Below are 21,977 nucleotides of genomic sequence, written 5' to 3'. Positions count from 1 at the left end.
ATAATCTTAGGTCTGTCAACATGAGCCTATTAAATTGACAGCTTTTCAACTAAAATCAAAGAGGCTTCCTATCATTGTGGCTTCTTCTTTAGGAAATAAATGTCATGATATGAATCAAAAATTGCACAGAGCAGGACAAAGTTATATAGATGTATTAATATTAGATGTCTCTGTGTCTGTGATGAAAAGCAGTTGGTAAACAGAGAAAATAAGCACTTTTTAAATAAAAATAGAAAAGAGTCAATGCACACCATTCTGAAAACTTAGAAATCAGAAAACGAACTTAGGAACATGCAAAAATACATAAATTAAAAAGATGAATGATTTGATAGAAATCTAAGGACCTGGTTAAGAATCTTTAAGATTCTTGCTAACATTTACTATTTACTTACTTATTTAGCAACTATCCAATGAGTACTTCCCTTAAACCCAAGTCATCCATAGTTCTGTGTATCCCACTCTCATGGAGTGTTGGTCCTGTCCTTCAGAATGATGATTAGCACATTGATACTAATCATGGCAAATGTCCATTAAATGTTAGCTGTGCTGGACTGTATCACATGTTGTATCTTATGTGATAACTGCAGTTATTCTTCAGAGTGCCTCATGACATTGGTTCTGTTATAATGAAAATCTAAGAGCCAGAACAGTTCCATGATATGATCAAAGTCATATTGTTGTTATGAGAAATTTGACTAATCCTCGGTTTGCTGATCCATAGTTTTAGCTCCCACTTCTTCCAGGATGGGATTACATGCTTTCATTTCTCCCACACCCTTTTTAAAGTGGAGAGCTATAAAATGTAGACTTCTCCTTCTCTGTAAACATTAACTTCAAAATTAGCAGATAAAATAATGATGGCCAGATTTGGCATGACGAGTTGGAAAATGCCAGGTGTTTCTGGTGTTCCTGTTGGCAAGGCATCAGAGTGTTGGTACTGACGTAGCTATCCCTGAGATGCTGAAGCTAGCCACCCAAAGGCAGCTTCAGCAGAAACTTACAAGTTCCAAATGTTGACAGGAAGGATGAAAGAGGAACTTGGGATACTGGTGTTTGGAGAAGCAGCTCCTGGAGTACTTGGTTGAAGGAGAGAAAATCCTTCCTTTGAGGTTGAGCCAGGACTTTTGTTTTCTGCCTTAAAAAATGGTGGAATTTTTGTAAATAGCTGGGCAGGAGACAAAATTAACCCACCTGCATGGCTTTTCAAAACAGACCTCCAAGCAAACTCCAGAGTTCGGTCAGGGGGCACTTGAGTGTTCATGTGCTATGTATGGCATTGGAGTCTGGGGCAGCCATTGCCCTTGGCTGCACTTAGCTTTAAAAATACCAGCAAAGGTTTCTTCTCTCATGTAGACTTGTGTTTGGTTTGCTGTAAGACAAGTTGGGAAATGGTTGGGGTGGGGGTGGGAGGCAGGAAGGGAGGTGGGTGGGCATAATTTCATTCTGCCATTCTCTTTGAACTGTGAGCCACTGGTTTCATGCATTCCTCCCCTCAGGGTGATGGAAATAAAATTACCTGCCTGGAGAATTTCAGAGTGAAAAATCAGCTCATGGCCTGAATGCCAAGACACAGACGTTCAACGGGAAGTAAAGAGTGGACTCCAGGGAAAGGAGCTACAATGGAGTCAGTGAAATGTGCATTTGAGTGCTGAGAAATGTATGTCCCAGTTCTGAGTAGGCCATGCCCAATCCCTGAGCCTCCATGTTTTCATGTTCAAGACGAGAGTAGGGAAGATTTGAAATTGTTTTGTATTTTGCCCCTGGGAACCAGAAGATTCCAGATCCTGGCAAGGCTGGGAAGGGTTCTCTGTGAAAGGAACCTAAGCTGAGGGCCAAACCTGGCATCGGAACAAACATCCTGACTTCCTTTTAACCCGGGTGAAGGGCTGGGCTGAGCAGGGGCTGTAGAGTGGAGGATATTAGGTCACACACAGGCAGGTGCCAGCCTTCATGGGCACTCGGAGAAGCTGGGCCCTGCCTTTGATTACTGGAGTTCTCCAGAAGGGGATCTAATGAGACATCAAGCTTTTGAAAATTGGAAACAGTCATCACCTTGACCCGTCTCTTCCAGTCTCCTCTACAACATCATAAAAATAACAAGAAGGGAGCCACAAGTGTAATCTTGAGTGTACTTCCTCTCTACTCCCTTCCTCTCCCTTCCCTTTTCTTCAACATCACCCCACCTCCAAACCACAAGAAACACTAATTTTGTTTTTAGCCTGCAGCCTTTGCTGATTGTCTGGCAGTTTGAGCCATCACGGCTTTGTCAGTGAGGTTCCTGTCCTGCTAAGGTGACTGAGAGGGTCACAGGGTCATGGCAGAGAGTGGGCTGGAGCATTCTAGATTCTGGGTCCTCTGGAGACTATTTGTTAAAGATATTCATTCTGGACTAGGCCAACACAGTTAGGAAATTCAATAAAAATGAATTACTAAAGAAATAAAGCAAGGAGGTAAATAGACAAATCTCCATTGTTTATTAGTAAATTCAGAAGTTTCCCTGTCTGCTTGGTCACAGCTTCTCAGTGCTGATTCTCGATGCTGAGGACTAGCTCTCTTGTTCACATCTACTCTGAATGGGCATATGGTTCCTCCATTCTCCCAACCAGAGCATGTGACACTTGTGAAGTCGGACAGACCTGGGGTCAAATGTTGGCTGTGCCCCCTATGTTGCTAGTGGGAACCTAGACCCGAATGCACTGATGGGCACATTTTTCCATTTTGAAGAGGGAAGGACACGGGACTTTCAGGTTTGCTTGGAGAAGTAAAAGTGACAGCATGTTGTAAAACATAAGGCTATTAAGGCCAGCGATATGGCTCAGTGGGGAGGGATGCTTGCTGCCAAGCCTGATGACCTAAGTTTGCTCTTTGGGACCCACATGGTGAGAGGAGATAAATGACTCTTCTAAGTTGTCCTCTTGACCTCAAACATGTGCTGGGGCATATGCCTATGCACAGCTACACAGTTACACATAAAATAAATAAATACACCCAATAAAATAAAACCATTTATTTAGAACTCATTTTGAGTGATCATGACCTGGGCACATGGATTCAAGTTGCTTTAAATGACACGGTCCATCATGGAAGTGGTTACATAAGCTTTATATATTTATAGAACAAGAGAAAGCCATAAGTTAATACATTTACCAAATATCACTGGTGGGGACATGAGGTAAGAAGTCTCTTCAGCAGGTTTCAGATGCTCTAATGACATTCTGAGCTTCTGAGTTGACAGAAGCTGAGGGTGTGCCAAGGTGACACGTTGTAAGCGTTCGGCCTGCTTGTTAAAAGTGTGTTAGATCAGATACAGAGGGAGGTGATAAAAAGTGGCTGTTGATGGGAAAATTTTGACTCTGATTTGCAGCATTCCAACTCCCTAGAATCATTAAATTATCAATGTGTTCCCGATGCATCAGGCCATACCAGCAGCTCTACACATAGTCACCTCTCCACATGTGGAGAAGGCAGCAGGCCTGGGCTTTCCCTCACTCTTGGATGCATCCTATCCTCTCAGTCTAATTTTTCCTTTTGCTCTCCCACCATGTTGGCAGGTCACTTCTCATCACCCTCTCTCCCATTCATCATCCCTACCTGCTCTAGCAGCTCATCTCCCTGATAGCATCTGCCCTTTCCTAATAAGGTACAGGGCAGTAGCAGGTTGTCAAAGTATTTACACACACACACACACACACACACACACACACACACACACACACACAGCATGGAGGAAGCAATATCTACAGAAGGATTGGCTAGGTGCGGATCTCAGAATTCGTGGACATTATGTTCTATTATCAAGGTCCAGTGGGCAGAGAGAAGAGCTGGGGCCCTTCTCTGTACAAATGGGATGTGAATTTTTTGTCTTTCACCAAATCTTTAGGTTCCTGTGGAGCACAGGTGGGTAGGATTGGCCAGAGAAAGTCTCTAAAGCACATGCAGGGTCTGGGGAGTGGGGTGGAAGTACACATACCCAGGAAGGGAGAGGGTCAGAGCACAGGCTAGCATGGGGAAGGGGAATGTAAGGTGGAGGGAGAGCATTCTGGATCGTGGACCATCAAATGTCAAAAGCACTAGGGTCCTTGGAGGTCTTGTAATTCAGATCTCTGGGAAACACTTTAATGTCATATTTCAGTACATAGACCCTAGGACCAGGTAGCCTGGCCTCATAGCCATTTCCAGTTGTTCACAGCTGGACAGCTTCTGGGTCTGTTTCTTTGCTCTCTCTGAACCTCTTTTTTTTTTCTTTTCCTTTTTCTTTTCTTTCTTTCTTTTTTTTTGTAAATTAGAATAATTGCAGCAAATCTCCATTGTAGGGTCATAAGGATGGATACACAAAGTCCATGCGAGGGGCTGAGATTCGTGTCCGGTGCACTGATTGCTACCTGTTAAACAATTAATTCCCTTTGACCTTGGGTAGAAATGAGCACTTGCTTAAGGATGCAGAACAAAATGGTGGGACAACCTAGAGTAGAACTGCAGGGTCTCACTTTTTACTGGGGTCTTCCTCTCTTTTCTCGAACACAGACAATTTCAAGACTGAAAGACGCATGCATCTAGTGTATTTCTATGCTCCCATGTGACACACAGTGTCTTCCTTACTCCCGTTACCCCTGGGAATATATTCCAAGACCCCCAGTGGGTGCCTGGAGCTGCAGATGGTACTGAGCCCTCTACTGGGTGGCTTCTTAGCCTTTCATACCAGTGGTAAAGTTTAATGTATTAATTAAGCACAGGAAGAGAATTACAATAATTAATACTAAGACAGAGCAATTAGAACAATATATTGTCATGAAACATTTTTTTTAATTTGTGAATTATTTAGTTTTGGCAATTTTTCATTTAATATTTTTAGCCTGCAGTTGGCCACAGGTAACTGAAACTGAGGGAATGAAGCTGTAGGTGGAAGTAAGGGGATGGTACAGATAAATCTCCGCAAAGCCATTGAGTGAGAGGCTCCAAATAACAAAGCCGTCTGGTGCTGGAGTCAGAGCGGTGCATGCTCTTCCAGACCCAGCTCTCCTCTGGGCCATGTGAAGAAGCTGCTTGTGATGCTAAAGGAAGGTGGGCTGAGAAGAAATGCTCATGTAGCACATCCCAACTTTCTTTGGAAGCTCTAAGAGCATCAGGACTCAGTTTTCCTTGTGAAAATAGAAACCAATTAAAAACAAACAAACAAGCAAACAAAAACAGTAACTTGGTTTTGGCCAAGCATGGATCCTTGAGCTTTTAGAACTTATTCTAATTGGGTGGGGACATTTTCACTGAGACTATCCTAAGGTGACAGGAGTCCAGAAGTGACCAGCTGAGAGACTGAGGTCTGGAGTTAGCTGACAACTCTTATCCATAAGCTTCCTGGGAACTGCAAGGGTCTCCCTCTCTTCTTCTTTCTGACTGTGTACTCACTGCAGGAACTATACAAGCAGAGTGCCAGGGGAGGGCATGGGGAGGGCATAGGGAGGGAATGGGGAGAGCATGGGGAGGAAATGGGGAGGGCATGGGGAGGGCATAGGGAGGGAATGGGGGAGGACATGGGGAGGGAATGGGGAGGGCATGAGAGGGCATGGGGAGAGCATGGGGAGGGCATGGGGAGGGCATGGGGAGGGCATGGGGAGGGCATGGAGAGGACATGGGGAGGGCATGGGGAGGGCATGGGGAGGGCATGGGGAGGGCATGGGGAGGGCATGTGGAGAGCATGGGGAGGGCATGGGGAGGGCATGGGGACAGCATGGGGAGGGCATGGGGAGGACATGGGGAGGGCATGGGAAGGGCATGGGGAGGGCATGGGGAGGGTAGGGTAGGTTCAAGTCAAGGACATGGGGAGGGCAGGGGAAATGCCTGGGGGGGGGGGGAATTATTATTGGGGAGGGCAGGGAGAGTGCCTGAGGCGGGTGTGGGGAGTGCATCCCAAATCCAGCCCCTCCCCTCCTTCTTGGGAAATAAAATAGAGGAACACAGACACCCGATTTGTTCAAGCACTGCCTACAGTTATTTTCGCCTGTAAAAGCAGAGTTGAATAGTTGTGAAAGAGCTTAGTACTTATTATCCAGCACTTTCTAGAAACATTTGTAGATTCTCCTCCTAAATGAATTATCTTTGAACACACAGAAGGTTGTTTGCTCAGGCTCATAAAATCTTTGAACATGAACCGACGTTTCATAGGTCATTGGCTGGTGAGAAGTGAGCATCGATCACAGTACTACTTCATAGGAGTGACTGGGGAGATGACTTGTTTCAAGCAATGTGCTTCGGACAGTGGCAGCGAGTGCTCTAGGCGACACTGTGGAATCCACAGCCCTTGTTTTAATGAGCCTGCAATATTCTCCTCAAAGCTCTTCAACACAGTGCTTCTTTCGAAGAGGGCAGTGAGAGAGCAGGCCAGACGAAGGATTCAGGGGGACCCTGGAACTGAGAGCTTTCTTTGATGGAGTAGAAGACACTTGGGGGTTTCTGTCTGGCCCACTCCTGCACATGCTCCTTCTTTTTAGAAGATGTCTTTAAGGCTCTGGGAAATGTAAATTTCCATTTACCTTACAAGGAACACTCTGTGCTGCTCAGGAATCCAAAAGAAGACTGGGCAGGGAGCCCAAGCTTGAGTTCTAGGCCTGGTATTCTAATTAGTCACATGACATTTCGCAAATGGCCTGTGTTTATAATATTTCCAGTTCATCCTCAGGTTGTCTGCTGGGCCAGTATTCCACTCTTCTGGATGGTTGGGATAATCTTTTCTCTTTCATGATCCTCTCTTGGTTTTTAAAGGACATCTTCAATGATACCATCTGCTTCTTCAAAAGTCATTGGCTCTTCATTTTGCATGCCTCAGTCTCTCTGAGCTTTGGCTTCTGAGCAGGTTAACAACTGTAGATAGACTGTGACTAGACTCTGGCCATAGGTGAGACATGTATTATGTTGTCTGAATCTGAGGGATTGACACCACCACCACCACCACCACCACCACCACCACCACCACCACCACCACCACCACCACCACCGCAGAATATGGCCCAAGGACCCTTCGCTTTTGAAACTGTGCCCAGAAATCTGACTCCTTTGGAAACTCCAACTCTGGAAGCACTTAGCCTTCCTCTCCTCCATCCAAATGTCTGCAGAGTGGCCTGGCATGTTGCAAACACTTCTAGCGGGCGGCTGGGGTTTTCACTTGTGCCAGGGGGCTGCTTGCCCAAGGTTGCTTAGCAATTCTTAATCCTCTGTGTAACCACCTCCCACACATCTACTCTTCTTTCAAAGAACACTTACAAGTAGATTCGTGTTTCATCTTCAAACAGTCCTTACAGCTAAGCATGGCATAGACTCTTCTGTGAAGGGTAAAGGGACCAAAGCCGAGAGAGGTGAAGAGCAGACCAAAGTCTGATAGCAATGCTTTAGCTTGGGTGGGAGCAAGGCACTTATCTCCCAACTCCTGGTTCTAGGCACTTTCTTCTGCTATCCAAATATTTTCAAATGGTGTTTTGTCTTAAAGTTCCCACACCTGGCCTGAACTCCACATGAAATGGCCATGTGTAAAGTCAGCACTGGGGCTAGGAGGGAAGTTGGTGGGAAAGAAATCTCATGTTCATAGGCTTTGATGCTAGACTGGGATAATGTTTTTTTCCCTCTTTGAACCAGGGGGAAAAATCTACAGACCAAATCTCTGCAGAGAAAAAGAAAATAATGTTTTACTTATTTTCTTTTAAAAGAAATTGTGCCTCACTACTAGGGCACTCACTTCTAACGTATTAATTTCAAGGGACACAGACTGTTGACATGAGAACTTCTACATGGATCTGAGAAATACAACACGCTATTGAGAGGTTCCAAAGGCTGGGGATACTTTCTTCTCTTACTCAAGACCCTGGTTTCTTTTTCCAAGTGAGGAGGTGTGTGTGACACTTCATTCAAACTAGGTTTGGCTGCCGTAACAACCATCCCTCAAATGTTAGTGTCTTGAAACAAATAAGATTTATTTCTTCCTGTCCTGGGTGGGCCATAGACCTTCTCTAGTGTCTTTTTCATGGATCAGAGAGGGAAGAGGATATGTCATCTCATGGTAGTGAAGGAAAAATATAGCAGGTCTTTGCTTTGTCTAGAATAATTTCTGCAAAGAAAAGATATTTTCCTTCATAGTTTGATTTTACAAGTCATCATGTGGACAAGCCAGATGTTACCAGGGTAAAAATTATTGTCTTCCACAGGTCAAAGAGGGTAGGGTGTTTTAGGAAGGAAGAGCTTAAACCTTGGCAATAATGCTATTAATAAAATGGGATCCAACTACTTCCCAACCCTTTATATTTGGGTGTTTTACGTTTAAGTCAACATATCTGTTATGGTGCCAAGGTGTCTATCCAAGTTAGTCTTTAGTTCAAATGTGTGGAAAGTTGACACTTAAAATGGGATGATTAAGTTGTGGGGAATCTTTATTTTCTATGGTGGGCTTGCTATACATTTGAAGGTATCCTGTTCCCTGTACGCTCTTGCCCTCTCCTTTCTACCATGGGGTGATGCATCATGATGGCCCTCCCCAGATGACAGTGTCATCTCTCAGTCTCCAGGACAGTGAGGCAAGGAGAATGCACCTGCTTATAAATTACCCAACCTGTGATATTCTGTTACAGTAACACAAAATGGAATGAATGATGTCATTCTCTGCCACTCAAATGCACCCCTCTGTCTGTATCTCTTTGCCCTGGAAGTGGAACTACTACAGCTACTGGATTTGAGGAACAAGACTCAGTCTTCCTCTCTGGTTTTAACTGGCCATGTGAGGCTGCCAGCTAAGTCCTTGGATTCTGCTTCACCTCTTCATCCAATCCCTCCTCTATCTCTCTATTCTTTGTCATCATTATCATCATCATCATCATCCAGATCAGGGCTGGTGAAGGCTGGACCTACCACAGTAGATCTCATGGACTTCACCACCAGTGTTGGGTATGGAACCGAGGGGCAGGAAGACATGGTATAGACTCTAGCTATTATAAGTCCAGTAAATTATTCCTGTGTAAAGGGAACCACCCCATTCTTGGAAGGAAGAGATGATTCAAATAAATTTAAGGAGAGTTGACATCTTTCTTTGCCCACATCAGAGACTTCTTTGGTGCTGCATTTTAAAGATCATGGACAAAGATGATGGGAAAGAAGAGTCTTTCATACAGTGGCCACACATTTGCAGGCTCTGTTGTTCTACAGCCTTGCCTATTTGATGGGAGGAATGTGGCTCAGTCATTCCCCCCACCCCCTCTGCTTTTCCCTACATCTGCTCCCTGGCCTCCCAGGCTCTGGCATCTCTAAGGGAAAAGGTGCAAGAGGATGGACTGACAGCATGTGGCCTTGGGTAGATATGGTGAGCCTCATGCAAGTTCAGCTACCTCTCCAGGTCTCCAGAGGGACAAATGGCAGAAAGGGACCTCAGCTATGACTGTGTCTAGACCCTGTCCTTAAAGGTAAACGTTACAAATGTCTAAGAAGAAAAGCGTCCTGCTTAAGTTCATCCAGCAAGATTGTGGCCAGCACCCAGGACACCTGCATTACAGAGCTGTGCTCTCACAGTGAGGGCTTCTGGTGTGGTGCAGAGCATGCTCAAGGGAGCCTTGATGTTTCTGATTTGTTTTATGCATTCATCTTATTTTATTTAGCTATCATTGACTTTACCACTAGTTAGAGTATTTGCAAAACACTACAAGTACTTCTAGAACCCTCTGTAATATCTGGAACCTGACTTCGGAGTCAAAAGGGCCACATTGTTGGGAGCGAGCTATCCTACTTGTGTTAGAAGATTTGGAGTCAAATCTTGCTCTTAAACTCTCTTAAATATGACCTTCGGCTAGTGCTTCTTCACTCAGAGCCTCAATTTTCCCACCTCTATTATGGGTGTAATAATAATGTATAACTATCAAGCCATTTGTTTCTTATAATATTTAAGTAGGATGTGTGTGAAGTTATCTAGTGCTAATTTGATCTGTCAGGCTTTCACAGTTTTATGGAAGTACATGTTCAATGTGAGGTACCAAAGACTTCCAATAAGAACTGGCCAGGAAATTCACTTGTACACGTCTTCTCTACTCATCAGTCAATATGTGCAAAATGACCAAATGTCAGCTGGAGAAAACTTTACAAAGAAAAGAGGTTAGAAAGGGAGTGAGTGATAGATTCTTTCCAGGTGGTCACAGGAGACCCTCTAGAGGAGGCAGTATTGGAAAAAAGATGAAACTGAACTTTCTAGGTGAAGAATTAGGGCAATTTTAGAGAAATATAATACAAGGAGCATATGCATGAAGGTGTGAACATGTACAGTTGTGGGAAAACTAAAGTAATTTAATATAGCTAGCACACACAATAGAATCAGGGGTGGGGGATGGTCAGTGTGAGGAATGAACAAATGGGGTTAGGGCCAGGCTGGATCCCTGCAGGAGTGAGAAGCTGAGGAGTAGAAATTCACCCTGAGCCAGAACTCAGAGACTCGTGGCTTAGTGTTGTGTGGCAATCCATTAGAGAGATGCCACGATCCTGATCTGAGGCATAGTAGAGGGCATGGAGACAGGGATGGATCTGAGAATTCCTGCTGGTGCAGAATCCACAGGACCCAGGAGAAATTTGGGTCAGAGGATAAGAGAAAGAAGAACGGACTAAAGAGTCTGAGAGACAAAATGTCTCATGACTGTTGTCCCTGGAGTCCTTTCCAGCATTTGATACAATGTGGAACCTCAATAAATAATTCCTGAATAAGTAAGTGAATGCAAGAGGAAGTTCAGATGGTTTCCAGGATGCCAATCTCAAAGAGAACATAGACGAGGTATTCCATAGCTCTGGCTTGAATGTGAGCAGCGCACCCCTAACAATAATGAAGTTTTGACTCCCGTTTTCAAGTCACACCCAATCTCCATGGTCCAAATAGTCCATGGAAGCCTAGAGCAGGAACTTGGCTGGCTTCTGAGATGCATAAATTAGAGGGCCTTGCTAAGGGGGATGCTGTCTGCCATTTCCCTCAAGAGACCTGGGCCAAAGAAGTGAAAACAGTGGGTTCCTTAACTTTGGGAGATAAAAGTCAGAGGCTGTCCAAATCTCAAGCTTCTAGAAGGCTGGGCGCCTCCTTAACCTTCTCATCACTGAAGCAATAACAAAGATATTAGCGACAAAATAAATAAGTGCTCTGTGGATTGAAGAGATAATAATTTTGCTGGCCAAATATGAAAATATCAAAGGTCCAGGAAAGGATACAGTTATGGGCCTTTGATGTACAATCATAAAGGCCCATTTTATGCTCCAGCCAGGAGTATTTCAGGGCAAAGATGGAATGATATTTTATGCTACCTCTGAGGCATAAAGGACACTTTATGACTGAAAGGAAGCCAACTTCTCAGATGGCTGCAGACTGGCAGGTCCCTAGTTTGAAATCTAAACACCAACTCAGATTCCAAAACAAAATTCCTCCCAGTGCCCCTTGCCTGGTTGAGATCTGTTCGGATTGTCAGAGTCAATAGAGTGGGAGGTCTGCCCCAGGGCAAGGCAGATAAACCCCAGTGGTTCCAATCACAGCAGGACCCAGGGTATCCAGAGCTCCTGAAGGGCCAATACTTGCCAAGATCTGAGGGGCAGGGAAGGCATCAGCTTGCAGAACTGGGAAGAAAACAGTGGAGGTATGAGGTTCTCCAAAAGTGCTTATTGGGTGAACAGCGATTTGAGGACAATTTTGTACTCTTCAGCTTTATGTTCAGAAGTTTCTTCCTGGGGAAGATGCTGATGCTGTGGCCCTTTATTGTTTCAATTTGTCTTCATTGCTATGATACCAGGGGTGCAAACAAGTATGCTCTTTAGGCTGCTGTCATTTCAATTTTAGGTGAACAGTTCTATGTGGACACAGCCACAGAGTTTGCCTTGCTGTAGAACTGCCAAATACACAGAGGGGCCTTATAAACAGCTGTTAAATGAATTAATGAAGTCTTTGCTCCGCTTTTTTGTTGTTATTGTTCTTTTCCAGTACTGGAAATTGAAAGTAGGGCCTTGTGCATGCTAGGCAAATACTCTACCACTGAGCCACTTCTCCAGCCCTATGCATGCTCCTAAACTGTGCTAAGACCCATGGCAGGTGATTCAGGTTGCCCTTCTACTTCCAAGGCTCACATGGTAGTGGACATGATGATTAACAACAACATAAAGCAATATTTAGGACTTGATGGGGCACCAAGCAGGTACCTAGGCAAGCCTGTTGGAGGAGAACAGGAGAGGGTTTCCCATCAAAATGATGCTATAGTTGAGTTTTGAAGGATGCATAGAGGTTAACCAGAAAATGACATGGGGAGAGAACTGTCAGCTGGACACATTAATTGCATCAAGTCACGGTGCAGACCATGACTGAGGGTATGTCAAATCAATAATGTTTTTAGATTATACAATAATTTATTTTTCTCATAATTGGTTGAAAAAGCCAGTTAGAGAGTGTTTTCTAGACCTGCAAGATGGCTCAGTGGGTAAGGACACTTGCCACCCAAGCCTGGCAACCAGAGTTTGATCCACAGATCCCACATAAAAGTGGATGCAGAAGCTGGGTGGCAGTGGCACACACCTTTAATCCCAGCACTCTGGAGGCAGAGCCAGGCAGATGTCTGTGAGTTTGAGGCCAGCCTGGTCTATAGAGTAAGATCCAGGACAGGCACCAAAACTACACAAGGAAACCCTGTCTCAAAAAACAAACAAACAAACAAACAAAAAGTGGATGGAGAGAACCAATTGCACAAGGTTGTTCTCTGACTTACACACACACATCATGACATGTTGCCCCTGTATGATACACATATGCACACAATAATAAATAATACTTTTGAAAGTGCCTTTCCATGAAGAAATTGCCCATGGGCTTGTTCTTTTGTAAGAAATTATAAACATTCTTGGGGATATGAGGAGGGTGACAGAGGGACTTGGAGCAGATGAAACAAGACACATACAGACCCGCATAGCATTGCTTCCTCCTATGAATTCACACGGTTGTTTAGAAAGGATTTCAGGTGTTGCCTTTTGGGGTGTGTTAGAAGGCACCCAGAGTTGGAAGCAGGAAGGATAAGGATTCAGATATAGCATCACCTGTTACCAGGCAACCTTATGTCTCTCAGTTGTAATTGCTGAGCTGAGAACCAGGTGAAATACTTTATGAACCAAAAAACAAAACAAAACAAAACAAAACAAACAAACAAACAAACAAAACCAATGAACACATGACGATTGTTTCCTATCTCCCACTCAGTTTCTTGTCTCCACCTATTTGCTGGCAGAGTGGATCCTCCTCTTCAGTGCACAGTCCTAGGTTCATAGGCCAGTGTACCTATCATCTCAGTCCATCATGCCAGTGTTCCCAAACCATCCCTAAGGGTGGCCTGAGTCATTGCTTCTTACTCTTGACAGCCACTGACCTCTTTCACTATTAGAGAATCGCAGATCAAGGGACTCCTACAGTAGGCAGCCTTGTTTTTGAGGCTGGCTTCTTTTATTCTGTATCATATGTACAACATCCATTGAAATTGTTACACATGCTGGCTCCTTTTTATTGCCAAATACTATTCTGCTGTATGGCTGCAACACACCTCAGATTTTCCTGTTAAAAGACATGTGGGTTACATCTACTTTTAAGTGACTGTGGCCGGATTGATTAAACACTGTGTGTAGGCTTTTTACAAATGTAAGTTTTCATTTCTCCAGGATAGATTGCTAGTAGTAGGATTAGCATAACCCACTGTAAGCATATGGTTGACTTCGTAACAAATGTCAAATTGTTTTACAGACTCGAGGTACCATTTTTCATTCCTAGGAGTTCAATGTAGTTTTGAATAGAAAGATTAGGCCCAGAGAACTGAAGTGGCTTCGACTTGACCAGAGAGCAAATGAAGCAGTATGAGAGAGACCTAGACTATCATTGCCTTTCATTCCATTACCTTTGTGTTGCTTTGTTCATGTTCACTTGTCTAGTCAACACAAGTCTTTGTGGTGGAGTCCAGCTGTGTGTTTGTTAACATTATGTAGGTTGAAGACAGGAGGGAGATGGGATTCTGAGGGGACATGACGCCAGTCCTTCTGGGCTCTGGGAGGTGGGTGGAGTCCATTCCCAGCTTAGGGCACATTTCCTCTGGGTTCCTGAGGGTTAGAGCAGGAATTGCATGCAAATTAATCAATATTTCAAGCTTTGTGGTCATGGTGCATTACAGGGGAAGCTTTCCATGCTTTCATAGTGTGAACTGTATGTTTATTAAAAACTATCCCTCAATTGCTTCAATTTTCACATTATTAAAGAGCTTGGCTCACTGGCATATTATGCTCTCTGCTTGGAATGAATTTTTTCTTCCCTATTTGTTTTTAGTTGGGGCTGGAGCCCAGGAGGGAAAAGAAGGCTTTAGGTCTGATGCCCACTGTGCTTGCCAGCCAGTGCCTGCCACGGCTGAGGCTTCCTTCCTGCTGGTCTGTCAGGAAGGGGCCCCCACCTTTCCTAGGAAACACAGACAATTAGAGAAGGCAGAAGAGACACTGGAATTCCAGAGTCCCAGGAGGACCCCAGCTCCAGTTTTGTTGGTAAAAGGTGTTGGAGATGATTCAAGGCTCAAGATTGTCTGTGTCAGGAGAGAAGGACTGACGGATCATTTTCAGAATTCTACTTGTATAAGGGGCTCTAAGTTTCTAGAGGGCTAAAGCACCTCCCCCGACCTTTAAGCATGCAGGTAGACAGGAAATGGTGGAAGGCAAGGTAGGGAAGGAAGGAAGAAAAAGAACAGAAAATGATGGAACAGAGAGAGGGAGAAGAAAACAAGCTGAGAAATGAGATGGGGTGTGTGTCTGGAGGGCGGGGAATCTGAGGAGCAAAATGAGAGAGGAAAACGCCAGGCTGGAAACTAGGTAGTTTATTTTGCTTAGCTGGTGTTTGTTATAGATTAGCCTTGACTAGCTGGAAGGGGCCGGGGTAATTGGACCATGCTAATTAGATCTTCATTTGATTCTGCCTCTGTTTGTTTGACTGCTTAGTTTATGACTTGGCAGAGAGCTTTATCGTACACACTCTGCTAACTGGTTTATCTGAATTGAATTGAGCATGCACAGAATTGACACTGGATTTGCTGCCTCAGACCACACAGACGAGGGGAGAAACCCTCTCTCCCGTAAACATCAGCAGCAAGGTGCAGTAGCAGACATGGCAGGGAGGAATAGCAGACCTCTTGGAGTCCTAGGGACAGCAGCAGGATTGATACACACAGTCTGGGCTGAGTCCATGTAGATGGCATTCCTGGCATGGCCGGGTGCCTGGCTGGTGTTTGCTGTCTGCAGTGGACAGGCATGAATTTAGTTCCTCCCTGGGTTACCGCTGCCAGGTGTCCTCACTGACCTTCCGTGTTACAGTTTGAATGTGAAATGCCATCCTTCACAGGCATATATGTTTGGACTCTTGTTCCCCAGCTGGTGGCACTGCTTTGGGAGACTATGGAAGCTTTGGGATGTGGGGCCTACTAGCTAGAGCAGAGCTTATGGGTTATACCCTGGCCTTTGTTCTGGCTTGACCTGTCTACTTCCCGGTCCAGAGATGTAATGAGCAAGACATTGCATCTAGAGCCACACAGTGACATCTTCTCCCTTGTATTAGAGAAGGCGAGAGAGAGAGAGAGAGAGAGAGAGAGAGAGAGAGAGAGAGAGAGAGAGATCCTTTGTAAGGTATTATGTCTTCACACAGCAGCAGTGAGAAAAGCTAGCTGCTATACTGGGACTCTCACTTGTAACTAAGATAATGACAGTTACTTTATAGGGACATGCAGAGGCTGGAAGGAATGCCAGGAAAGGTAATTAAGGAGCTCCTGCTTTGGGAAAGGCCTTCAGTCCCCCCTTCACATCTGGGAAAGCCAGCCAGGCCTCTTTATGTTGGTGATGAGTGCTAATGCTAAAGTTACAGCTGTGTCCCAAGCACTTCTTCACCCTACTTCCCATTACCACCCTGCACTAGGACTTATGCAAGGCACCTTTTCTGCACAGATTTTAGAGTAATGATTTATACTGCTGGTCACTGATGCTCCTGTCACCTCCACCCTTTCACTTAGGGTATCCTGGATGCGTTCGCTTCTCTGACACTAGCTTCAGCTCAGACAGCAGATGCACAGGGCCTTTTCTACAGCCCCTGGACTCTGTGCTGTCACTGTGCATGGGTGACAGGTGTACCAACCCTTCCAGAGACTGTGTCTTGCCCTTCTGTGTCTACCAGCTTATTTGCCTGATGCCATAAAGCACTTTGAGTTCATGAACTTGACTTTTCTTCCTAGCTCTCCAGCTCCCAACAGAATTATTAGTTGTGTGACTCTGGGCAAGATACTCAACCTTAGGTAGACTCAATTCCTTCATTTATACAATGGGATAAATGTAGCACCCTACAACACCCGAGGATTACTTGGATAAAGGTCATGTAGGTTCCTCTTGGCAAATACTAAGTGCCTGCTGTCCATTAGCTATCAGGAATGTTATTTCGGATGAACAAAAGAATGAGTACAAGCATGAATAAAAGATATTCCCCTACTATTGAGGACTTTGGTCCCTTGGGAGAAATGTCTTGAAATAATTCGATATTAAACTAGCCATATATTCTTTACAAAGTACAACAGCAGTAAGTGGGAAATATTCATTTAAAATTAATTAAGACTATTAAAATAAGAAAATGTCAAGAAGCTTGAAATTGTTCTCTCTCTCTCTCTCTCCCTCTCCCTCTCTCTCTCTCTCTCTTTGTGTGTGTGTGTGTGTGTGTGTGTGTGTGTGTGTGTGTGTGAAACAAAGAGAAAAAGAGGTAGAAAACACTCATACCGTTCAGGCTTTAGCAGTGAGGATCTGCGAATCCCCACTCTGTCATACCCTGTCAGTTTCCTAGCTACCAAATCAGAAAGTTTGGTTGATTTACACAATGAATGCTTGATCCTAGCAGTAAGATACAATGTCAGGTGTTTGTTTCCCACTCTGGAAGTGTCCTGAGGTTGGCCTTGCCTTTATTGGAGGAGAGTATCTCCTCTATAGGATAGGACTCTGTCAGCCAAATGCCAGGTGTGTCCTTTGTGTCTACTCAAAGTGTCTCTGTATTTCTACAAATTCCCTGTAGGGGGCGGTGCTGCCTCCAGTTAGGAAGCTCTTAACTTGCCCATGCAGATTCAACAGAAGAGGACCCAAAATGCCAAAATTTCTTAATTTAAAAAATAAATAAATAAATAAATAAATAAAAATAAATAAATAAATAAATGAATAAATAAATAAATAAATGCCAGAGTCAGCCTCCAAACTAAATTTCTTGACTAGTGGTTTCTGTTAATGTTTTATCTTCCAATGTTTTTTCCTCCCTTGCCTTGCATTTTAATATACTATCAATTTTATTACATCAGCCCTATGCTAAAGGAAACCCACCCTTTGCATCTGAAGGTTTCACTTCAATTTTCTAACCTGTAAGCCATTATCTTATATGAGAACCATGGGGAAAAGTTTTCCCAATTATCTCACGGGCAGAAACCCAGGCGCTTCAGTGCTGTTGAAATCCCAAATTCTGATTGAGAAGTCGACACACCCCATTTCCTCCACCTGGATTGGTTTCCTGAGATTCTTTAGACCAGACAGGCTGACTCAATAATCTTAAGAAGTTCGAAGCGCCTGTGGTCTCCTTTCCTGGCTGCATTTATCAGAGTTTGATAGGAATGAAAGGTGCGGGCATACAGCCCCATCTCTGCAACTCGGTTCAGTGGTGAAAAACTGCTTGCTGATACTCTAGAGTGCAGGAGGAAACTGGTGGCTTTTGGTTCTCCTTTGTCAGTGGAAAGATCATTCAGGAGAGGACTGTGCACTAACAGATAGAAACCTGCCTTAAGCTTTCCATCTTCATGCTTAGCATAGTGTGCACTCGGTCAGATGCAATCTCTTTTGGGAGAAACTTGATGTTGGGTGTGTGGACCTCATTTGGCCATTGATGAACTGCTTCAAACATTACTGAGGGAGTTCTTGCCTTTTTCTTTTTAATAAACTATTTGCTTTGGAGTATAGGTGTCACTGTGTAGTCCAGGCTGACCATGAACTTGTGATCCTTCTGCCTTAGAAGGATCAACTTAATCTTTGCCTTATATAACAGCATACTACGGCTGGTGACCATACTAATAATATGGTTTCCTTAAACCTCATTCTAGGCCCCTTGTATTCGGTGCGAACCGTGGTGGAGCAGGTATAAGTTTTGTGTTTGTACTCAGTTACACAACACCTTATCATTTCTTGTTCCTTTATGGCTGCCGCTGTGGGACACATGTCCCATATGCTAGGAATCTGGGCCTTGATTCAGCTTGGAGAAGGCTTCCTGTTGACCATTTGATTGGATGATGGAGTAACCAAGAAAGAAGTAAGTCTCCAATCTCAATGGCTTGCTGCTAAGGCCGTTTTGTTACAGGTGCAGTTGTTAGCCTAATACCACTGTTAACACCCAGGCAGGCCATGAGAACAGCAAATGGAGGACACGCCTCTCTTCTCCAGCCTCCTGTTCCTACCCACCTGCTTCTGAAGGAACCCTCAGGACTTACAGACAACTTTATGGGCTTCTTTCTCAATTGTAGTTTGGTTCTGGAATCTACATCTTCTCCTAGCACCATATTTAAGAAGCCTGCTACCCAATGATTAGATGCTATGTCTGGAACTTACTCCCTGGGATCTTGAGAAGGTCATTTCAAAGAAAGTGAGACCGAGAGAAGGAAAGTGGGGCTGGTGGGACCTGTGCTGTGGGACTCCTGTGGCAATTCAATGAGACCACCGACACACAGCAGCCAGCACATCGGAAGTGCTCAATTAAAGTCAGTCCCAGCAGTCTTTGTCCTACAAGAGCCAGAGACTTGGTTTTCCTTCCAAAGAGCCCGAGTGTGCAGAACGGTGGCTCAGGGGCTGGGGAAAGGCATTCGGGCACTTCCGGGTCTCTTCAGCTTAGATTGCAGCTGAGAAGAAATGTCTCCTTTCTGAGCTTCCCAGGCTGAAGGAAGGAAGCCTTGCTTTCCAATCTCCGTTCCTTGGACAGAACCCTGCTCTTCTTCCCTGGGCCTGGTTTCTCTTCGGAGTGGCAGAGCGGGCCTGGATGACCCCCAGCAGCCCCATAGCTCTGCCAGGATGGAATTTTTCCAAGTTAATGTGAGAAGAGTGAACTGCTGCGGAGAGAAAGCCTGCCAGGGTCGGGAGGGAGCAGCCTGGAATGGAGGCCCGGCTGTATCGTGTAACCTGTCCCAAAGGATGTAAGCCACATGTCAAGGTCATATGGAAAAGATTTACAGAGCTGGGTCCATAAATAACCCCTGGATGGTGGAGGCCTTCAAACACCAAAGACGTTGCCCCCTGTCGTAGGGGGAAGAGCCAGCCATTCCTCTCAGAAATTCTGTTATTGTGCGTGTTGGCCAGGTTAGCTCATGCTTGCTCTTTTCTCTTATGCTGCCACTTCCTCCTCCCTCTTTTTCTTTTGTCTTCTTCCCCTTTCTCTTCTTCCCCCTTCCTCCCCCCCCCCTCTGCCCTTTCCCTTCATCTTCTATCCCCCGCCCATCTCTTCTGGCTTACCACCACTGCTTTCCAGTTCTCTTCTCCTTCAGTCTGGATTCACTGTTGGCAGCTGACTGCCTTCTCAGTTTTAAGAACTTTGCTTCTTTTACATCTTTTTGATGGTGATGTGTGTGTTGTATTTCCTAACTTCTGGATATATTTCCATACACATTTCCAGTTTTCATTAAATGGGCATCAGCCCATACTAGGGGAGTGAACTGCGGCACTCATCACTTAAACAATCCTGGAGACCCAGTAACTGCACTAATAACTGACTGCTTTGTAGATCCAATGGAGAGGGCCAGGCGCCATAATTTTAGCTGCTATCAAATATACTTGAAGTTATTGGAGAAAGGGGTTATCATAGAGAGCAATTTGAGGAAATTTGGGGGGAAAACTGAAGTTAAAGACAACTAGGTTCTTTTCAACACTGTTTACATAGTATTTAGGATAATTACAAATTTGAAGTTTTCGGGTACAAAAATCATTAACTCTGACATTCCAATCAACCTTGGAATTAACTCCAATCTGAACCTTCAGCTACCGAGCAGACATTTTTTGATATGTAGTCATGTGCTCTTTTTCTTGGAGTAGAAAATTAAGGGCACAGTGTGGAATCATATGGAGAGTGTTAGCATAGCGTTTCATTCCCAAAGCGGTCTTAATTGTAATTACAGGGGCACAATTATAGGGGCAGATGGAGAGTCCCCTGTATTAGGCTCGTTTCCTTTCCATCTCTGTATTATGTGTAGTTTTACTATTTTGGCTAGAAAGTGTGACACCCCAAATTCTTAGCACAATGCTCAGATAAGTCTTTTAACTAAAAGAAAGTCAAGCAAGTCCCACATACTCAGCTCTTTTATACAGGTATCAGTGTCTCTCTACGAGGATATGGGTACGAGTGCCTCTCTCACAGATGAGGACTCACTGCCCTTATATGGATATCAGTGCCTCTCTTGTAGAGGAGGTGACAGGAGTTTGGGTTCACAGTGGTAGAGCCAGAGTTTCAGTTCCTATCCTTCATGCCAAAAACTCTGTTGCTTATTCCTATGCCCCAGAGTTCTTTCTACTCATGAATGCTTTGGTTGTTTGAAACAGACCCCAGTGCCTTTCTTTTCTGGTGAAATACAAAAATTTAAAGGGAACAAACCTTTGCTTTGGGTAGGGAATATATCCGTGTAAGTTTCCATTTCCTGTTGAGAAAGCCTTTCTGGCTTTAATTCCCCAATCTTAATCAGTTATCACTTTTGTCATTGTGCTTGGCTTTCCTTTCCTCCTCTGAGTCTCCTACCCTGTGATTGCAGAGGGCAGAAGATCTTCTTTTGATGCCCCCAGTCCTGTGCAGGGTCTAGTATCTGACAGTGGTGGGTGTACAGACCCTGAGCCCTCCCAGGCTGTCATTACTCTCTGATCAGTTTCAGCCAGATGTCACCATCCATTATCCTACAGATGTCACCATTCCATTCTTTATGGCTGAGTAAAACTGCATGGTGTATATACAGTACATTTGCCATCCACTCATTCATTGCTGATGGTTATCTAGGACGCTGCCTATCTCAGCTATCCTGAAGAGTGTTGCAGTATATATACATGGATGCTCATCTCTGGGGTGTGCTACTTTAGATTCCTTCAGATATTTCCCCAACTGGATCATACCATAGCTCCATTTTGGTTTTATAAGGAACCTCCATATTGATTGCCATAGAAGTTGCACCATTTTACACTGTGACAAGCACTTCCGGGGCACAGAGACCTAGTAGTGTGTTGGGGGTCATCTTTCCCCGCATCTTCATTAGCGTTTGTGGTTGGTTGTTTCTCGATGATAACCATTCTGACTGAGGTGAGATGCAATCTCTTGGTACTTTTAATTCGCATCCCTTGATAGGTGGTGAGCACTTTTTACTGTATTTATTGATCACATTTTTACTGACTGTTTCTTTTAAATAGTCTTGTGTAGCCTAGGCTGGCCTGGAGCTCCCTGTGTAGCCCAGGTTGGCTTTGAAATCCTTATGTTCCTGTTTTCATGTCTGAGTGTTGAGACTATGGGCTTGAGTCATCCAAATATTTGGCCATTTATATCTCTTTCTTTGAGAATTGTGTGTTCAACCCATTTGCCTATTTATTGAGTAGATTTGGGAGGGTATTTAAAGTTTTGAGTTCTTGGTAGATTCTGTAATTTTTGAGAAACTGATTGCATAATAAAGAAAAGCATTAGAAATAAAAACCTATAAAGTGCTTTAAAAAGTGAAAATACCAGGAAGAGTGCAAGAAGGTGAACAAAGGGAAAATGAAAGAGGTAAAAACAATACCTCCTAACAAACACATTTCCCCCAAACTTAGGAGCAATTTATCACATTCATTCCCTTCTGAGTCCTCTAATGTTAAAAGCTGCCGAGTGGCAGGGTGATCTGTTGAAGACAGACTGTTCTGTTTCATCCTGT

Source organism: Onychomys torridus, chromosome 2 (genome assembly GCF_903995425.1).
Source record: "Onychomys torridus chromosome 2, mOncTor1.1, whole genome shotgun sequence".
Classification (NCBI taxonomy): domain Eukaryota; kingdom Metazoa; phylum Chordata; class Mammalia; order Rodentia; family Cricetidae; genus Onychomys; species Onychomys torridus.
Note: the sequence above shows the minus strand (reverse complement) of the source record.